Source organism: Pelophylax lessonae (genome assembly GCF_965119305.1).
Source record: "Pelophylax lessonae genome assembly, chromosome: 9".
In the NCBI taxonomy this organism is placed as follows: Eukaryota; Metazoa; Chordata; class Amphibia; order Anura; family Ranidae; genus Pelophylax; species Pelophylax lessonae.
In genome coordinates, this window is record NC_138776.1 from 138669133 (window position 1) to 138688691 (window position 19559).

The following is a 19559-nucleotide window of genomic DNA, read 5'->3' on the forward strand; positions in this document are numbered from 1 at the left end:
GCAAACATCGACTAAAATTTAATATCAAGAACTTTAAAAAAAAAAAATATTTGTTTGTAAATCGTTGTTCACAAAAGTGCAACAAAAACATAGTCAGCAGCACAGAATTCGGCCAAAAACATTGAACAATCTAGTAAAGAGCACTGTCTACAGTAGGCCATACATTTACAAAAAAAAAAAACCCACATTTTTATGAATGTATGACATGATGGATTTAGTAAAGGAGCGCAACACAGCTTAACAGCTATTTTCAGGCAGCAGAGTTCCACATGGATTACCAAGCAACAGGAGACATACATTTGAGAAGGTAGCTCAAATTTCAATGCCTTCAAATACAGATTACTGTAAAAAATGTTTGATAAAAAAATAGTTTTTTGCAAAAGATTAAAAAACAAACATGTTAAAACTTAAAATGTTATAAGGAAATTACCTTAAAGAACCCTTAACCACCGACACGTGTGATAAATTACCACATGAGAAAATAGGGTAGTTACCGAACAACCGAAAAAATACTGCATTCGTTATTTAACGCTAAATTCTTAGTGAATTGAACTTTCACAACTGATTTACTGCATGCTTTATTTTATTTTGCCATTATTTAACTCTTGAGAATTTACCCCATAGTGTGCCTACAAATGAGCTGAATTCCTGAAATTCAGCTGTAAGGGAAACTAATGCTGGCAATACACGTCAATCCACTTATTTAATGAGAGCATCATTTCGATATTCCTATTCGATCCATAATTGGAGCAATTAATTATGAAACTGTCACGTGTGTTTTTGTTTTCTATTTCTAATACATTTTGACAAAGTGAGAAGTGAACAGCTTGATACAAACACATTTTTCATCACTGTTGGGAATCAAATATTTTCAAGTTTTTCCTAAATGCACATTTAAAATTTCTCAAATAAAAGTAGTTGAAGTGTGGTTAGCAATCTTTGCTGAAGATTCTTTCTGTCTATTTTCATTGAGTGATGACATTTCACTTTCACACCTTGCTTGGTAGGCTACACCTATTACTTGTCCTATTATCATTTCTCACCCAGCTCATGGAGCAAGAGAAAGGGATGTGAAAGGCCAGATTTTACAGATTTTAAAATGAGATCTTTTCCTTTACTTAACTACAGTATACAAATGTGTTTACTGTATATAAGCTGCAAAACTTCCTATATAATGTATATATGTGTGTGTGTATATATATATATATATATATATATATATATATATATATATATATATATATACAACGGAAAATTGTTACCAGTACTTACCGTAATTTTCCTTTCCTGGCTCTGAGACATGCCATCAAGTCTACGGGTCAACTCCACCCCCCTGACCCCTATAGGACATCCCTGAATAGAAGCATAAAAGGCAGTACCTGGTGCAGGTGTTCTATTAAAGAGCTCATGGCGGACCAGGGAAAGAATGTGCTGGCATGACGCAGAGCCAGAAAATAAAAATTACGGTAAGTATTGGTAACAATTTTCCATTTTTCTGGCGCTGCGACATGCCATCAAGACTATGGGAATTAACTAGCCAATCCCAGAGAGAAAAAGAAAATAAAAGATAGAGAGAGAAAAGATAAAGACATAGACACCAGGTACTGCTACAGAAAATGTTTAATATCTTGACAGGGCAGTAGACAATACGGAAGCCCCCATCTGAGCATATCAGGATGAGAGCAGATCCAGCTTTTAGTGCTTTATGAAGGTTTTAGGGGACCTCCAACTCGCTGCCTTACAGACCACGTCCGCCAATACCTTGGACCAAGCTGCTCATAAGGATGAGACTGCCGTTGTGGAGTGCACCCTGATCTTCTGAGGGGGGAGAGGCATTCCAAGGAGTAAGGTGTTTGGATGGTCTTTACTATCCATGTAGAGATGACTCTTAGGGGGCCACCATGCCTATTCTAGGTCCCTTTGGGAATACAAAGAGAGCATTCCTCTTCCGGAATGGCTAAGTCGTGGCCAAATACGTTTGAAGCAGAGATTTCATGTCAAGACTATACCATCTAGTCTCTTCCAAGTCTGGTGGAGAAGTTGAAAAGGCCGGAAGGACTGATTCCCACTTAAAAAGGAAATCTGAAGAGACTTTAGGAAGAAAAATCGGGGAAGGCCGCAACACCACACTATCCGGGAGGAAGGTGCAATATGGTTCTTTGCAGGAGAAAGCAGCAATGTCCGAGACTCATCTAGCTGAGACTAAGGCTCTCAAAATAAGTGTCTTCAATGTGAGGTACCATAATGGACTGTCTGAATCCAGGAAGAAGGGTGACTTCAGCAACCCACTCAAAACTAATGGCAAATCTTATTTTGGAAAGGTAGAATAGGTGTGCGAATCTTGATTGCTGCCTAGAGGATTCGGACCACCTGAGGCTCCTTTGACCACGGTGTAGCAGTAAGGGCTGAAAGGGCTGACACCTGGACTTTAAGGGTGTTTTAGCTTAGTCCTGTGTCGAGGCCAGAATGTAGGAAGTCTAGTTTATTAGCCACTGTGGGGGAATGGAAAGAAAACCCCCATTCAACAGAAAAAGCTTTGGATCTCTGACACACTCTGTAATAAGCTGCTTTGGTAGAGTTCTTCCTGGCTGACAGAAGGGTGGACATTACTGAGTCTCTGGTTCGAGGCAGTCTGATTAGAGGACACCCCACCAGGTGACAAAGAAGGGGAAACCATGGCCTCCTTGGCCACAATGGAGCTATCACAATAGCTGACACTTGTTCCTCCATGATCTTTAGTAATGACTTGAGGATCAGAGTAATTGGCGTAAACAGGTAAACTTGCTTGAAGCGGCATTTCTGATAGAGAGCATCTTGGGGCTAGAGCTTGCGGGTATAGGAAGCGGGAAGTTGAGCTACCTGGCAGTTAAACGGCGTCGCCATTAAATCTTAATCCCACTGAGCAAAAATCTCTGCTAGATATTTTGGATTCAGCATCCACTCTATGTGGTTGGAGAACTTCCTGCTCAGTTGGTCTGCCAGGGTATTCTGAGGTACCAGAAGATGCGATGCAGATAGGTCCAGCAAGTGGGCTTTCGTAAATGAGAACATTTCTGCAGTACTCTGGAGAAGCTGTAGACTCCTCATTCCCTCATGCCTCGCAATGTATGAAACAGACATTATATTTTCCATAAGAAGATTGACTCTTGCCCTGGATTACAGGCAGAAATGTCTTGAGCACCTCCCTTGCTGCCTTCAGCTCTAGGAGATTTGAGGAGCATGGCAAACGATGGTCCCATGCCCCCTGCACCTTCAGGTCCAGACAATGAGCCCCCCAACCCGGAGACTAGCGTCTGAAGTAATCATGATCAAGTCGCCAGGGTTGATGGGCCTGCCCAGAGAGAGGTTGCCTTTCCTGGTCCACCACAGAAGGTTGTTGGAAATGAAGAAATTAATCTGGAGTTCCTGGTTCAGAGAACCGTGGTGCCACTGGCTCAGGAGGCAGAACTGAAATCTCCTCGTGTGCCACTGTGCCCAAGGCACCGCCGGGATGCAAGCTGTTAGGAGTCCTAAAAAAATCATACCCCGGCTAACTGTGACCACGGTAGAAGACATTATTTCTATGGCCTCTTCGCAGACTTTATCGACCTTGTCCACTGGACGGAAAATCTTGTACTGGACTGTGTCGAAAGCCAATATCTAGGAATATGAGGTTCTGTGATGGGATGAGATAGCTTTTCTCCATGTTTACCATCCAACCGAACTCCGTCAGGGCTTGTAAGACTTAGGCTCGTTGGTCCATGAGAAGACTCTTGGACTGTGCCAATACAAGGACATCATCCAGATAATGAAATATGTGAATGCCCTACTCGCGTAGAAAGGCAATAACCGTCACTAGGACTTTTGAAAAGGTCTTCGGGGCCGAGCTGAGGCCAAAGGGTGGACATCTAAACTGGAAATGGTTGCCTTAGTTTGAAGTAAAACCTGAGGAATCTATGATGAGCCCTGGTCACAGGAATTTGAAAATAGGCGTTCTCGAGATCTATGGAAATCATCCAATTGCCTCTCTGCACCACTAAGGATATGATCTTGATCGATTCCATGCGAAAGGTTTCTTGCTTGAGAAAAGAGTTAAGGAATTTGAGGTCTAGAATGGGGCACCACCTACTTGACAATTTCTGAACGAGAAAGAAGGGGGAATAAATTCCCTCGCCCTCTTTCGACTTTGGGACTGGAATCACGGCCTACAAACCTAGCAACTCAGAAACGTATAATTCTAATGATGTTTGCTTTCCCGAATATATAGGGACAAAGAAACTTGTTGGAGGTGGACTTTCGAAGAGTAGGTGAAGCCCTTTGCGAACCACTTTCAGGACCAATGCATCTGATCCTCTTTCCGCCCAGATCTTGCCAAAATGGGCTAGTTTTGCCCCCACTGGCAACACCTGGGCTTGGTTGCTGTTTTAGAGGGTTGTGAAGCCTTGGACTTTGTCCGATCCATGAACAAGTTGCGTGGACACCATGTAAAGCCATTAAATTCCCTACCCGGACAACAGGATCTCACGTCTTTGAACTGCTCTTGAAAGCTCCTATTTTTGCAAAAGGACTGTGACCGACATCTTCGATCCTGGGGAAGAAGGCCAGATTTCCCTCCAGTCACCCGACAGATCCCCTCTTCCAGAGTTTTTCCAAAGAGTGTCCCCCTGGAAATGGGATAGAACATAGACCCTGCTTCAAGGCAGAGTCCGCGGACAAATGTTTCAACCAGAGGGCCCGTCTGGCAGTGACAGAATGTGCCAAAATGCGTGAAGGGGATCTAAACATATCTACAGCCACTTCTGCCATGAACTCCGCACATAACTTGAGACCCTGGAGACTAGAAGATATTGCCTCTTCATCCAGATGCGAATTGAACGCTAACTCCACATTCAAAGACCATACCCGAATGGATATAGCCTATTTACCCATTTTTAAATCGCTGGCTTTGGATCCGGCCTAGCCCATTCCTCCTCCATGAGCTCCTTTATTTCCTCCATAAAAGGAAACTTAGGAAGATCCCTCTTCAAGTTAGGGTAGTGTTTCCTATGGTTCTTTGGGACAGAAGTATCCTCCTCCTACTCGATAGCCTTCTTGACCACAGAAATGAAAGCTGGAACCAAGGAGAAATCAAAAGAAAATGACTCCATCTCATCTTCCGCTGGTACAGAGTCTGCATCCAAACCACTGACAATTGCTTCTGGTTCTGGTGAACCTTCTTCCTGCACCCCACAGTGCGTGAGCCTATCTTTTCTGGAAGAAGTAGGCAAAATACTCTTCACGTTTTCCTGTACAGCTCCTTTGATATATATACTGTAGCTTGATATCCTCATTCGCCGCCTGGCTGCTTTGAGAGGCTTCCCTGAAGCATGCCTCACAAAGTCTTTTGGATGGCATAGACACGCCTTCACATGCCCAGCATTGGCCCCTGAGCCACTAGGAGTGACTGGCCTCTGATTAAAGGACGAGCCCATCTGGAACTACGTCTTGGAATGAGAGGAACGTGGAGATGGGTATTGATGTCCACTGGACGTAGATATCACCCTCTTGCAGCCTCTCCCCCTGGAAAAAGGAAGGACTGCTCAATAACCATCAGGAAAGCAAACACCACCACAGGAATTAACGAGGAGGTCCCTACATTTCAGAATACTTTAGTGTCTCTTCCTCAGGAGCCGGCAAGCTCATCCTGGTCTAAGAGGAAGAATAAAGAACTAAAAAGAATTATTATGCTAAAAAGAATAGGAACCATAGTGAAACATAGAGACCTCCTAGAGCACAGGTGGAAGAGTTCCAGGCAGCAGAACAAGGATGGAAATTACTTCAATGCAACCCCACTACATAGTCTCAGAATGCTGGAAAGAAAAGAGGGGAGGGGGTGAGGCAGAGGCTACAACCAGCACACAGAAACCCAGGCTGATAACACTCACCAGCACGGTATCATATGACAGCCAGGGCAGCAGCAGCAGTATAGGGAGAATCACTCATATTTTTAAAAGGAAGCACCCATCCCTCCTCTAATGAGAGCCCACCACTCCCTAGCCAATCAGATCCCCAGGAATCGGCTAATCAGAAACTGAGCAAAGACGTCAACGCCCTGCACCGCCCCTGGTGGAACGCAGGAGAGCCACAGAACCCAGAAGAATGAGAGGTGAGTGCCGCCCAGCCATCCAGCTCCACCAATGGGAGCTAGATGTGAAACCAAGACCCCTTCATCAGCGTGGAACACACACTCTGCCACCATAACAATGCCTAGAAAAAGGAAGCAGAGAGGGGAAAGAGAGAGAAAGAGAGTCCAGCATAACTGCCCTTGCATAAATAATTGAAAAGGCTTTCAGCATGTTATGTGGACGCCATACTCCGACACCAGGAGTGTCCAAAATCAGGGATATTTACCCCCAACAAGAGGACCTTCCACCGTGGGACCACTGGCAGGAAACCTGCACTAGGTACTGCCTGCCTTACTGCCTTACTGTACTGTAGATACTATATATATATATATATATATATATATATATATATATATATATATATATATATATTATAGTCTAGATTTAGAGTATCTCACAAAAGTGAGTACTATGATTATTTCTGTACTGTACTGTTCTGCTTGTTGCACTGGAGGCTGGATTCTGTTCATTTTAGATGTACAGTATCACACAGAAGTGAGAACACCCCTTACATTTTTGTAAATATTTTATTATATCTTTGCTACAATGTAAAGTAGTGAGTGTACAGCTTGTATAACAGTGCGAATTTGCTGTCCACTCAAAATAACTCAACACACAGCCATTAATGTCTAAACCACTGACAACACAAGTGAGTACACCCCCTAAGTTAAAATGTAAAAATTGGACCTAATTAGCCATTTTTCCTCTCTGGTGTCATGTGACTCGTTAGTGTTACAAGGTCTCAGGTGTAAATGCGGAGCAGGTGTGTTAAATTTGGTGTTATCGCTCTTACTCTCTCATACTGGTCACTGGAAGTTCAAAATGGCACCTCATGGCAAAGAACTCTCTGAGAATCTGAAAAAAAGAATTGTTGCTCTACATAAAGATGGCCTAGGCTATGAGAAGATTGCTAAGACGCTGAAACTAAGCTGCAGCATGGTGGCCAAGACCTTACAGTGGTTTAACAGGACAGGTTTCACTCAGAACAGGCCTCGCCATGGTCGACCAAAGAAGTTGAGTGCACATGCTCAGCGTCATATCCAGAGCTTGTCTTTATAAAACAGACGTATGAGTGCTAACAGCATTGCTGCAGAGGTTGAAGAGGTGGGGGGGGGGGGGGGGTCAGCCTGTCAGTGCTTAGATCATACACTGCACACTGCACCAAATTGCTCTGCATGCCTGTCATCCCAGAAGGAAGCCTCTTTTAAAGATGATGCACCGAAAAGCACACAAACAGTTTGCTGAAGACAAGCAGACTAAGGACATGGATTACTGGAACCATGTCCTGTGGTCTGATGAGACCAATATAAACGTATTTGGTTCAGATGGTGTCAAGCATGTGTGGCGGCAACCAGTTGAGACAGTCAAGCATGGTGGTGGGAGTGTCATGGTCTGGGGCTGCATGAGTGCTGCCGGCACTGGGGAGCTACAGTTTATTGAGGGAACCATGAATTCCAACATGTACTGTGACATACTGAAGCAGAGCATGATCCCCTCCTTTCGGAGACTGGGCCACAGGGCAGTATTCCAACATGATAGCGACCCCAAACATACCTCCAAGATGACCACTACCCTGCTAAAGAAGCTGAGGGTAAAGGTGATGGACTGGCCAAGCACATCTCCAGACCTAAACCCTATTGAGCATCTGTGGGGCATCCTCAAACGGAAGGTGGGGAAGCGCTAGGTCTCTAACATCCACCAGCTCCGTGATGTCGTCATGGAGGAGTGGAAGAGGACTCCAGTGGCAATTTGTGAAGCTCTGGTGAACTCCATGCCCAAGAGGGTTAAAGCAGTGCTGGAAAATAATGGTGGCCACACAAAATATTGACACTTTGGGCCCAATTTGGACATTTTCACCTAGGGATATATTCACTTTTGTTGCCAGTGGTTTAGACATTAATGGCTGTGTGTTGAGTTATTTTGAGGGGACAGCAAATTTACACTGTTATACAAGCTGTACACTCACTACTTTACATTGTAGCAAAGCGTCATTTCTTCAGTGTTGTCACATGAAAAGATAGAATAAAATATATACAAAAATGTGAGGGGTGTACAGTGGCATACCGAAAAGGGGGGGGGGCGGTCTGCCCCGGGTGCCACACCATGGGGGGGTGCCAGGGAGCCCCAGGGTGACACCCAGGGCAGGCTGCTGGACTGCCTCCGCCGCTCACTGACCCAGGAGAGCAGAGCAGGAGGCAGTGAGTGTAAAGCAGGACAGCACAGGGAGAATCATCAGCGATGAAAATACAGCGGGAACTGCCGGAGTTTACTTTCTAAATTAATGAGCAGGTGATTGGTTGCTAGGACCCCCTAGCAACCAAGCAGCTGCTGTTAACTAGCAAAGCTAACTTCGGCAGTTCCCACTGTATATTCAGGGCTGGTGTTGATTCTTCCTATTCTGTTCTGCTTTACACTCCTGCTCTGCTCTCCTACTAATAAGGTAGGATGGGGGGGGGGCTTTTGCTGTATAATGTAAATGATTCTTTGGGTGGGGGGCTGGATATATAATCTAAAGGGTTCCATGGGGGGGGGGCGAGGCTGTATAAGGTAAATGGTTCATTGGGGGGGCTGTATATATAATCTAAAGGGTTCCATGGGGGGGGGGAGAGGCTGGCTGTATAATGTAAATGGTTCTTTGGGGGAGGGGGGCTGTATACAGTATATATATATACAGTATCTCACAAAAGTGAGATACTGGAATGTCCATTATGCACCAGTGTTTATCCCCCACCATACTGCAAGCATCACTGGTTTCTATGACTCTGTCGGCTACATGCTTAAGCTGTCAGCATGCTGGCTGATGTCACTGATCAAACATGGCCATCAGCCAGCATTAACCCCATATTTGAGTAATGATGTCAGCCAGCATTTCTGCCCCTGGGGCAAGGGATGTGTTATCGGTTGCTAGGATGTTGGCCACCCAGAGACCACAGGAGCCCAGTGCTCAGATAGCTGACAGGTAATGCCACCAGAAAAGTGTTGGTAATGCTTTATTAATTCCATTACCTTCTTTTACTAGGGGATTAGGTGCACAGATAGATTCACAACAAATGCAGATCACAGAACAGAGTAGATTCCAGAAGGATCCCTATCTTGTTTTGATATTCATTCAGCAAATATGGCTGGACCAGTTCATTTTTGGCAGAGTTTACAGAAGATCCCCAAGTCATGAAAATGTTCCTTCCCCCTGTGATTTTATTGTCCTAAGGAGGTAATTTACTTTTTACTTCTATATTACGATAACACCTAATAAAGAGGTACACTACTACAACGCAGAAAGGCATTAATACTCCACATTGCAGTATTAAAAGTAAGACTCCCTTAATCTCCTGCCTGGTAACTAGGGATCAACCTTGGGAGGAAGCTCACTAAAGGAAGTTAACAAAACATTGAATTTCTTGTAGGATCAGCAGGTGTTTTCTTGTACTTGCAGCATTTTAAAGCTGAAATCTAGGTTTGGTCTTTATTGCATAGTTACCTGGCCCAGCTTAGGACGAAGTATTATTATACATTTCTCATACAAGAGGAACCACTGGGAATCACTGTAGTAGTTGCTGCTACTTCTGTGATTGTTGTGTTCTCTGCCGAGTGCATGGCTGGATCTAGGGGGGTTAGTCGTACCTCACCAGGACTAATGACGTTGATAACCAAGAAGTGGAAGGGCTGAGATGCAATGGCTGTACCTTGTCCTGCCCCTATCTGCTGCACTGTATCATTTATTTCAATAATGCATGTTGATGGTGGCCAGACCATGAAACCGTTTACAATAAGGAACACACCTAGACTTCAACTTTAAAGAGAAAAAAAAAAACATATGAAAATGTGCATGTCTTGTAGACATAAACTACTGTAAATAGGATTTTCTTTTCTTTTGCCTAGAAATTCACTTTAATGAGTACCAGTTCTCTTATACAGTGCACTGGGTGAATCAAATATTTGCCAAGTGAGATAGTAATGGAAAAAAAAGGAAGAACAATCCTTTTCTCCTGATAAGAGAATGAATGAACACAAAGTAACTTATGTTTTGAATTCAGCTACTAGGACTAAATAGAGTGATGGTTCAATCCTACTTGATGTCATTCGTCCCGGTCATTATAGAAATGTGTGATTGAGTACAGAGTAGAGCACTGGGTGACAGATGAAAGGTCCTAATGGTGAGAGATATTCAATTCACACTTTTTTGACATTGTACTGCACACAAGTAAACAGGGTAATTATGTCACCCCAGGCTAGTTTTTTTTTTTTTTTATAGCCAATGATCAGAAGAGGTGAAGTACATATCATTGAAAGGAGACTGTGTTTTTGCTTGGATATTTACAATATAATTTTAATAAAAGTGCTAGTTGCTTGGCTATCATAATTAGGGATGAGCCAAATGTACCTAGGTTCAGTTGGAGAGGAGTTTGCAGAACATGTCTAAAGTTCAAAGGCCGAATCAGAACCCCAATGTTAAAAAAAACATTAAATGCCATTAGGCAAGGGATTGTCAAACAAATGCCAACTGCTCTGTGGGACATGTACCAAAGCAATAACTTTTTGTTAAATTCTGTATGGCAGGGATTAGCATTTTTAACAATTCTTTATGGGCAACATTAAAAATGCAAAATCCCTTTAAATAACTTGCCTGGGGAGTGCCCTTAAAGTGGTTGCTAACCCACTTACACAACTTTATATAATCCTCTCTGTACCCTGATTACAAGTGCTCCTGTCTCTGTGTTTTATAAAAAAAAAATGCCGCCTTTACTGTATTTCAGAGCGGCTCCCTTGGATCACGTGATCAGCTGGCTCTCTCTTCTTGCCGTCTGACAATGCAGGGGGCGGGCCGAGATTCCCTTGCTGACGTCAGGCGAGGCAAGAGGAGAGAGAGAGCTGGCCACGTGATTGCTGGGAGCCGCTCTGAAATTCGGTAAAGGCGGCATTTTTTTTATAAAACAGAGACAGGAGCACTTGTGATCAGGGTGCACAGAGGATTATAGAGGACAATAAAACATTTTAAAAGCAGCAGGAGGGGAGGGGGTGGGCACTGACACAGGAGCAGACAGGTAGGAAGGGGAGGGGGGATAGGACCAGAGAGGAGGACAGAGGGTTGCGGATGACAGAGGCACGTAAACTGACGGAGTCAGTGCTCAGCAGCCATGATTCACCACAGTCAGTTTACAGAGGGGAGGGTAGAAACTGGCAGGATCAGCCAGGTTTTTTAGGTGATACAGGGGGCCAAATTACACCATGCTTTAAGGAAACAGGATCTTTTTTTTGGGGGGGGGGGGTAACAAACGCTTTAACCTGCCTGTAAAGTGATGCATCTGTACGATGTATAAAACCTGCTACAGCAAACCTATCATATACAAAGAAAACAAATAAGTTAAAAGCTGTTTGTAAGTAAAGGGGATTCTCTTCATCTATACCAGACCCTTATTCTAGATGGAGGTCTGGTATAGACTTTATTGGGGACCCCACACAAAAAAAAAGACTTTTGTGGTTCGCCCTAATCAGACCCGTATTTTTGTAATCCAAACATGTAGACACTTGTAGAGGGGAGCAAACCCCAAAACTCAGCTGAAACCCATCGTGTCCCCACCCCAACTCAGTCTCCCGGATCTTCAGGGCGTCTGCGGCGGAGGGCAGGCTCGTGCACATCCAGCCAATTCACCGCGTCCGCGGCCTTATCAAAAAAGTGTGCCCTTCCCTCAGCCGTGACACGGAGGCGAGCAGGATACAGCATGGTGTACACCAGACCCAGGCGGCGAAGTCGCTGCTTCACTTCAATAAATTTAGCTCTTTGTTTCTGCACCTCGGCAGAAAAGTCAGGGTAGAAGGACACTCTGACCCCATTGAACCGTATGTCTGCCCTTTCTCTGGCCAGCCGTAGGATCTTCTCTCTGTCACGGTAGTGAAGAATTTTTGCAAGCATTGGCCTGGGGGCATTGCCAGGCAGGGCTCTAGTGGGGACCCGGTGCGCCCGCTCCACAGCAAACAAGGGGGAGAAGGAGGCCCGGTCAAAAGTATCGCACAGCCAAGTCTCAACAAAATCAGTGGGGTCCCGTCCCTCCACCTTCTCCGGAAGTCCTACTATACGGACAATATTCCTACGCAGGCGGTTCTCAATGTTGTCCGTTTTATTCCTATTAGCCTGAGCCAGCCTGGCCGTTTCCCTGGACTCCGCTAGTAGTGTGGGCATCTGATCCTCCAGGTCGCAGATGCGACTTTCAGCAGCAGTGGTGCGCTCCCAAATTTTTTGTAGATCTTGCCGCAAGAGGGCCACCTCCTCCGTGAGGCCCCCCAATCTCTCCTTGACAACATTCACGGAAGCCGTGCACTTCTGTACAGCCATCAGGATATGCCCCAAGGTGGGCTGGGACCCCTCCATCACATCTCCCTCTAGCTCAGTCTCAAATTCAAGCTGCCCAGGTGGTTCCAGGGCCCCGGGTCCTGTTGTGTGTCCTCCAATGCTTGCGCGCCCTGCTGGGGTGCAACCTCCATTGCGCTAGGGCCCGGGATGTCACATAGTTTCCTTGCGTATAATAGAATATCTCCAGCACTGTCCTTTCCCCCCGGGCGCCCTGTTTTGGGTTTAGTGCCAGTGTCCTTCAACTTATCAGGGCCCCTTGAGGTGGGTTGCGGTGTCCCCCCGCCGGCGCCATCTTGGCCGGCCGAGCCAGGGACAGAGCCATCCTTTAGTTTACTCCCACGGGTCATAGCAGCACCCGTACGTGACATGCAGGGTATAGGGAGGTAGGGCCCAAGCTGTGGAATAGTCCCTGGTGGTCAGTGGGTCGGTAGAGGGGGTCCGCTGCCGGCCGGATCCGCGCCGATACGATCGGGCGCTTGCCGTAGGAAAGTCCGCGGCTTCGGCCCTCGACTAGGCCGCAACTCGGATCTCAGCCAAACTCGGTCCGCCACCAGAACTAGCGGTAGTCTCGTACCTCGGGAGGATGTGCAGCTCCAAGGAAGGCGATCCAGGTCCCAGGGCCTCAAGGATGAGGAAGGATGGCTCAGGATAGTATTCCGGCGGCGAGGCCCTCTCCCTGAGATCCCGAGCAGCTCCACACCAGGCACCAATCCGGGGGCAGTGTATGCAGCGGCAGACTCAGGGGAACCCCCCCAATAAGGATTAGGGTCCAATAGGGTATGTCCCGGCCGGGGAAAAGGGCAAATTATCCAGGGAATAGAGGGAGCTCTGTGAGTTGCGTCTACTCAGATGCCCAGTCGGCCACTCTCCAGACCCGTATTTTTGACGAGGGTCTGATTTAGATGTCAAGGGGTCCCCACCAAATTCCATGCCAGATCCTTCAGGTCAAGTATGCATTTTAAGGGGTATTCCCAAAAAGCCATGCCAGACCCTTATCTGAGCACAGACTGGAAAAGAAGGGGGAGGGGGGGAGACAAGCATGTGCCCCTCCCGCCTTTTGAATCATACCATTTCTTAACTTGGGGATGTACTTTTCCAGGGGGGAACTCCCTTGGCAAAGTACCTTGTCCCCATATTGGTTAGGACAAAAGATTTTTCCTCACAATTCTGGCTTGGTGGTGGTGGGTCTGTGGGCAGGGGGCTTCTTGGACTCTGGAAGTCCCCTTTAACATTAAGGGGGTACCCAGATACCCCATTCTCCCCAATGTGAATGAGTAATAGGTACATAGTACCTCTACCGTTTACACATTAAAAGTATAGGGTAAATAATTTTTTTTGACAAGTCATTTATTAAAAAAACATAAAAATGTCCCACGATGTACATCCATTGTCATTCACATTGTCCAGTGATCCATATACACATCAATTATGATGAACGATGGCCACCAACTGCGAACCAATAAACACATCCGATCCTGTCTCTGACTCACTCCGATTGACATTCCTGGGATCCCTCCACTAGCAGTAAACAAAGGAGCAGGGTTTCTTTGGTGATGTCATTGACCAAATATGATCATGGCCGCAACCGCAAGTCAAATACTTTCTTCCCGCTGACCACCAATGTAAGGGGCATTCTTCCCACTAGGTGCCATTTTACGGGCCACTTGGTAGCACTTACGACCCATTGTTTGTATTATATATACATAGGGTGTGTGACCTACACATGGCCACTAAAGGGAGTTATAGTGGTAGTGCTCCCATTTAATTCTAATGATATTGCAATAAATATTTATTGTCCAAACTAGTGTACTAGTTCTATTAATTATTGGTATACATGAGGATTTCTATTTTTATTTTTAATTTAACACTATCTATTTTTGGACGCTCATCCTCCACAAATTATAACATCAAAGGATTAGTTTTCAAATAGGGGTGGGATATACGTAGGTCCTGTGTTTCCATTGGCTAATTTCTATGATGGATGGATGTGGATTGGATCTTCTCAGGTGGCGGCTTGTATATAATGCTGTGGAACTGACATACTCGATCACATGACTCCTGATGACTTCAGATGTTACCGACGAAACGCGTAGGGTCACGGGATAATATGCTGCGTCATTTCTGCCATTTGGAATGCAGGTGGAATGCAATCAGCATCCCTGCTTCCCGTTCTTGAGCTTGTATCTCTTTACCTGTACTCTAAGTTTTTTTATACCGTTTTATTTAATAAATGCTTCATACTTCACCATGGAAGTCTTCCTCTTTTACTCCCTATAATCTGCTAACTTTTGAATGGAGTTTGTCTAACCTATGGTCAAGGAGGCCCTCCTATTGACATTGGGCAATATTTATACTTACCTTTGGTAAGTAGGCATTTTGGTTACTGGTGGTGTACACCAAGTTTTTCACAGCACACCTTTGGGAAGAATTCTGGAATAAGGAAATAAGAACACTGTGGCATGCATAATCATGCTGGGGATCAAGAACCTCTTTTCTTGCTATAGACATTTCTTCACAGAAATGTATTTATTTATTTATTGTAAATATGGTACATGGTTTAAGCACTATTTATTTGCACATTGCACTTTATCTATATATTTATTTGGGTATTGCAATTACAGCATAACTCATCTACTCACATGGGGGGTTATTGTTTGGCACATCACGGATTGTATGCAAAGTTTGATTTATGTTTGATTACTAATAAGTTGTCACTAATAAGCGCGGTTAAAAGCATTGATCGACATCAGTTGACCAGTCCTTTTTAATACTCTATTTACCCAGACCTTGTGATCTTATAACCAGCAGCTTTATATATTGGTTAATGCACTCAATTTTCTACCAATTTTTAATTATTTATTTATAGATTGAGCAGGTAGTGGATATATAAAATATAAATTTATATTCCAATTTTGACGAATTCTTCCCACTGACCACCAATGCGTGGATCATTCTTCCCACTGACCACCAACGTATGGGCCATTCTTCCCACTGACTACCAATGTAAGGTGGCATTCTTCCTACTTGACCACCAATGTAAGGGGGAATTCTTCCCGCTTGATCTCCAATGTAAGGGGGCATTCTTCCAACTGAACACAAAGCTAATGGGCATTCTTTCCACTGACATGTAAGGGGCATTCTTCCTGCTTGACAACCAACGTGAGGGCCACCTACTACCAAGGTAAGGGGCATTCTTCCTACTCACCACTAATGTAAGGGGCATTCTTGTCACTGACCACCAATGTAAGGGGGCATTCTTCCCACTGGCCACCAATGTATGGGTCATTCTTCCCACTGACTACCAATGTAAGGCGTTATTCTTCCTGCTTGACAACAATGTAAGAGGACATTTCCCACTGACCACAAAGCTAAGGGGAATTCTTTCCACTGACTACCAATGTAAGGGGCATTCTTCTTGCTTGACAACCAATGTAAAGGGCATTCTTCCCCCTCACTACCAAAGTAAGGGGCATTCTTTCCACTAACCACCAATTTAAGGGGCATTCTTGTCACTGACCACCAATGTAAGGGGGCATTCTTCCCACTGACCACCAATGTAAATCCATAGCAAATCTGGGAAGGGTTTTCCGGTCCCCTCTCCCAGCTGGAGAAAATAGACATAGGCCTTATTTTGGTCCCGAGCCCGGGCACAGTTCTTGGGTGGGGTTAGGTCTGGGACCCGACTAGCATAGGCCTCACAGGACCCCAGACTCTTGGCACGCTCTCCTCACACCACAGAGTCCCTAGTCTCTTCATCCGGCATTTCAGGCAGGTCAGGACAGGGTGGACTGCTCCGCTCCTCAGATCCCCAGTTCCACTCAGTCTCATCTTCAGATCTCCAGACATCTATTCCTTCTTCTAAGGATCCAAACCGATTCTGGAAATTAGTAGACCCCACATCGATGACCCCAACTTCCTCCTCACTGCTTACACTCGCTTTAGAAGCCCTGGTTACCGCTGGCCATCTTTCCTCCTCAAGTTTTATGGGAGCAGACTTAGCTTCTACTGCTGCAGTTGTCAATGCATCAGGTGGCCACTCCCTGACCCGCACTACCTGCATGCATCCTGGCTTGGACATTCGGGTCTCCTTCCATGAGCAAACTGGACCACTGACAGATTGCATGGCCTCCAGCTGCACCATTACTTTCAGCACTCCTCTCCCATGACCCTGGAAAGGCCCGGATTCCGCAGCTGACAAGGCCCGAGTGACTACGGTTTTCCACAGCACACACAACTTCTTGGACCGACCTTCACTCCTCTCCGCCCGCAGCAGCAGATGGCCACAATGCCCGCACTGGCTCCAAGCTTTTACCCGCATGGTCACATTCAAACACTGGGGACATACCTGTATCCGAAAAATGTCCCACTGTCATTAACTGCATGGCCGACAGATTTCTTCACAGAATCCACACTGCCACTGTACAGAAAGAATGTCCCACTGTCATCATATGCATGGTCAACACTTTTCCATATAGTCTTGGCACACACGCGGCCCCCGGCACACTGATCCACATGTCCCGGGCCGCCATTTTCTTCGTGCATACTTGCACCTTTCACTGTTAAGCAGACACAGTCCATATTCACAAAAAGATGCATTTCTCCCACCATACAGCACATCACGGGAGCGAACAGCTTGCGATGCAGACATAAACTTTTCACCACTTGAATACACAGATTGCAATTTTGAGGAGAATCTTTCCGTTGCCATGGGCAACCATCATTGTGTAATTTTTTTCTTCATCCCACTCTCCCTATCTCCTGTAGAGCAGGCCTCATGCTTGTATTGAGCATTAGAACACAGTCTCTGGAGCAAAAATTAAGTTTTAGAAAATTTTCTTCAGCCGTTGCCATTGGCAACTGAGTCTGTAACCCAGGGCAACATCCCGGACAAGCCCCCAAATGTAGAACTACTCCCATGGGAGCTGCTGGTTATGGATTCCCCTGGGTTACCCATAGCAATGACTTGACAATATAGCACTGACCACAAATGTAAGGGACATTATTCCCACTGACCACCAATGTAAGGGGGCATTCTTTCCACTGACTACCAATGTAAGGGGGCATTCTTCCCACTGACTACCAATGTAAGGAGGAATTCTTCCAACTTGACCACCAGTGAAAGGGGGGATTCTTCCTGCTTCACCACCAATTGAAGGGGGCATTCTTCCCACTGACCACCATTGTTAGGAGGCATGTTTCTTTATACTGGCCACTAATGTAAGGGAGCATTCTTCCCACTAGCCACCAATGTAAGGGGGACATTTTTCCCACTGACCACCAATGTAATGGGCATTCTTCTTACTGACCACCAATGTAAGGGGGGCATTCTTTCCACTAGCCACCGATGTAAGGGGGCATTCTTTCCACTAGCCACCAATGTAAGGGAGGCATTCTTCACACTTGCCACCGATGTAAGGGACATTCTTCCTACTTCACCACTAATGTAAAGGGGCATTCTTCTCACTGACCACCAATGTATTGGGGTCCCTTCTCCTTCGGACCACCAGCGAAGAGGACCACTGATGTAAGGCAGATACATCTCCACTGGCCACCAATGTAAGGGGACATTTCTCCTCTGACCACCAATGTAAAGGACCCCAACAGTTCTTACTGTTTGCCTTTCCTTTCTGGTCTTTATTACAATTATTTGTAAATAAAATATTATCAAACAAAATAGAATTTTTGTACCTACCATAAAGTTATTTTTTGGGGGGGTCTATTGATGGACACAGGAATCATATGCTGTCATTAAAGTCAAATCCTCCATCAGGCAACAGTATACAATTCTCCTGTCCCTCAGTGGACCAGAAAAAAATTATTTTGTCTCGTTGAGCAGTTCTAAGTTTCAAATACAATATGTATGCCCCATTCATGAGAGCCCGTTCACACTTGTGCATTGCTTTCATTTTTGAACATTGAATGTGTGTTTTATATGCACTGCATTAAGAAAACCAAACATGTTGTATGCCTTTTCTTATTGGCATAGATCATCCTGATTCCTGTTGCATTTAGATGGGTGATTTTGGACTGGACAGAACTTACAATCTTTCAGTTTCAGATAAGGGGTCTGATCTCATCCACCTACCAGCCTTGCATGGATCCTCCTAGTCTCTCTCCTATGTGCTGTTACAAGGCATGTGCGATTGCACTGCATTGAGTAGGAGTAGATTTACAGCAGGTGTGGTAGGACTGTGTTGAGCAGCTATTCTAGCAAAATGCCTTATCTCCTACCTGGTCATTTCACACTGCACCATGCAGAGGCCAGTAGACCCTAATGAAATGTCACTGTGACATTTCACTAAAGTTTGTCAAAAAAATAAATAAAAAAAGTGAACAGTGTGATGTGCTGCAATTGATGCATCCGCACTGCTGTCATCCCACCGCACACCAGCCGCTGTGCTGTAACGCAGCAGCTGGTGTCAATGTACCCTTAGTCTATGTTCACACTGTGTATGCATGTCACAGGTACAGCAGTCCATTCAAATGAGTGTAATGTGGGTACAGAAATCCTGAAACATTTTTCTAGAAATGCACTGCACAGAACTGCATCATGCTGCGACTTTGTGTATGCAAAAACATGCTGCATTTTCTGATGCATGGTGATGCACACCTGACGATTGGTCCGTGATTTCAAATTGTGCTAAAATCACGGGCCAACGCACATTTGCATGTTATTCATTTTTAATGGCACCCCAAATTCAATGTGATTTTGCAGTGATTGTCAAGGGACAAAAGGCACAGAAATAATGGCAAAACATGCATGAAAAAATTGTGCACAGCATGTCACCCAAAAAGGTGCAGGAGCTCCTTTTGCAAGACAAACGCACATAGGGTAACCCATTCAAATTAGAGGGCAGCCCTTTGCACCACATGCAGAAATGCGTGTAAATAAAAAAAAATTGCAAGCGGGATCATGTGTTCCTGCTATGTGAAGCATGAATGGAACCTTAATAGCCCCACCTGTCTGTGTAGTAGTGTGTTTTGCCTGTGGGTTAGGAGCATGCATGCACATATGCAGGGTCGTCTTTAATATTGTTTGGACTCTGGGCAAACATTTTCTTGGGCCC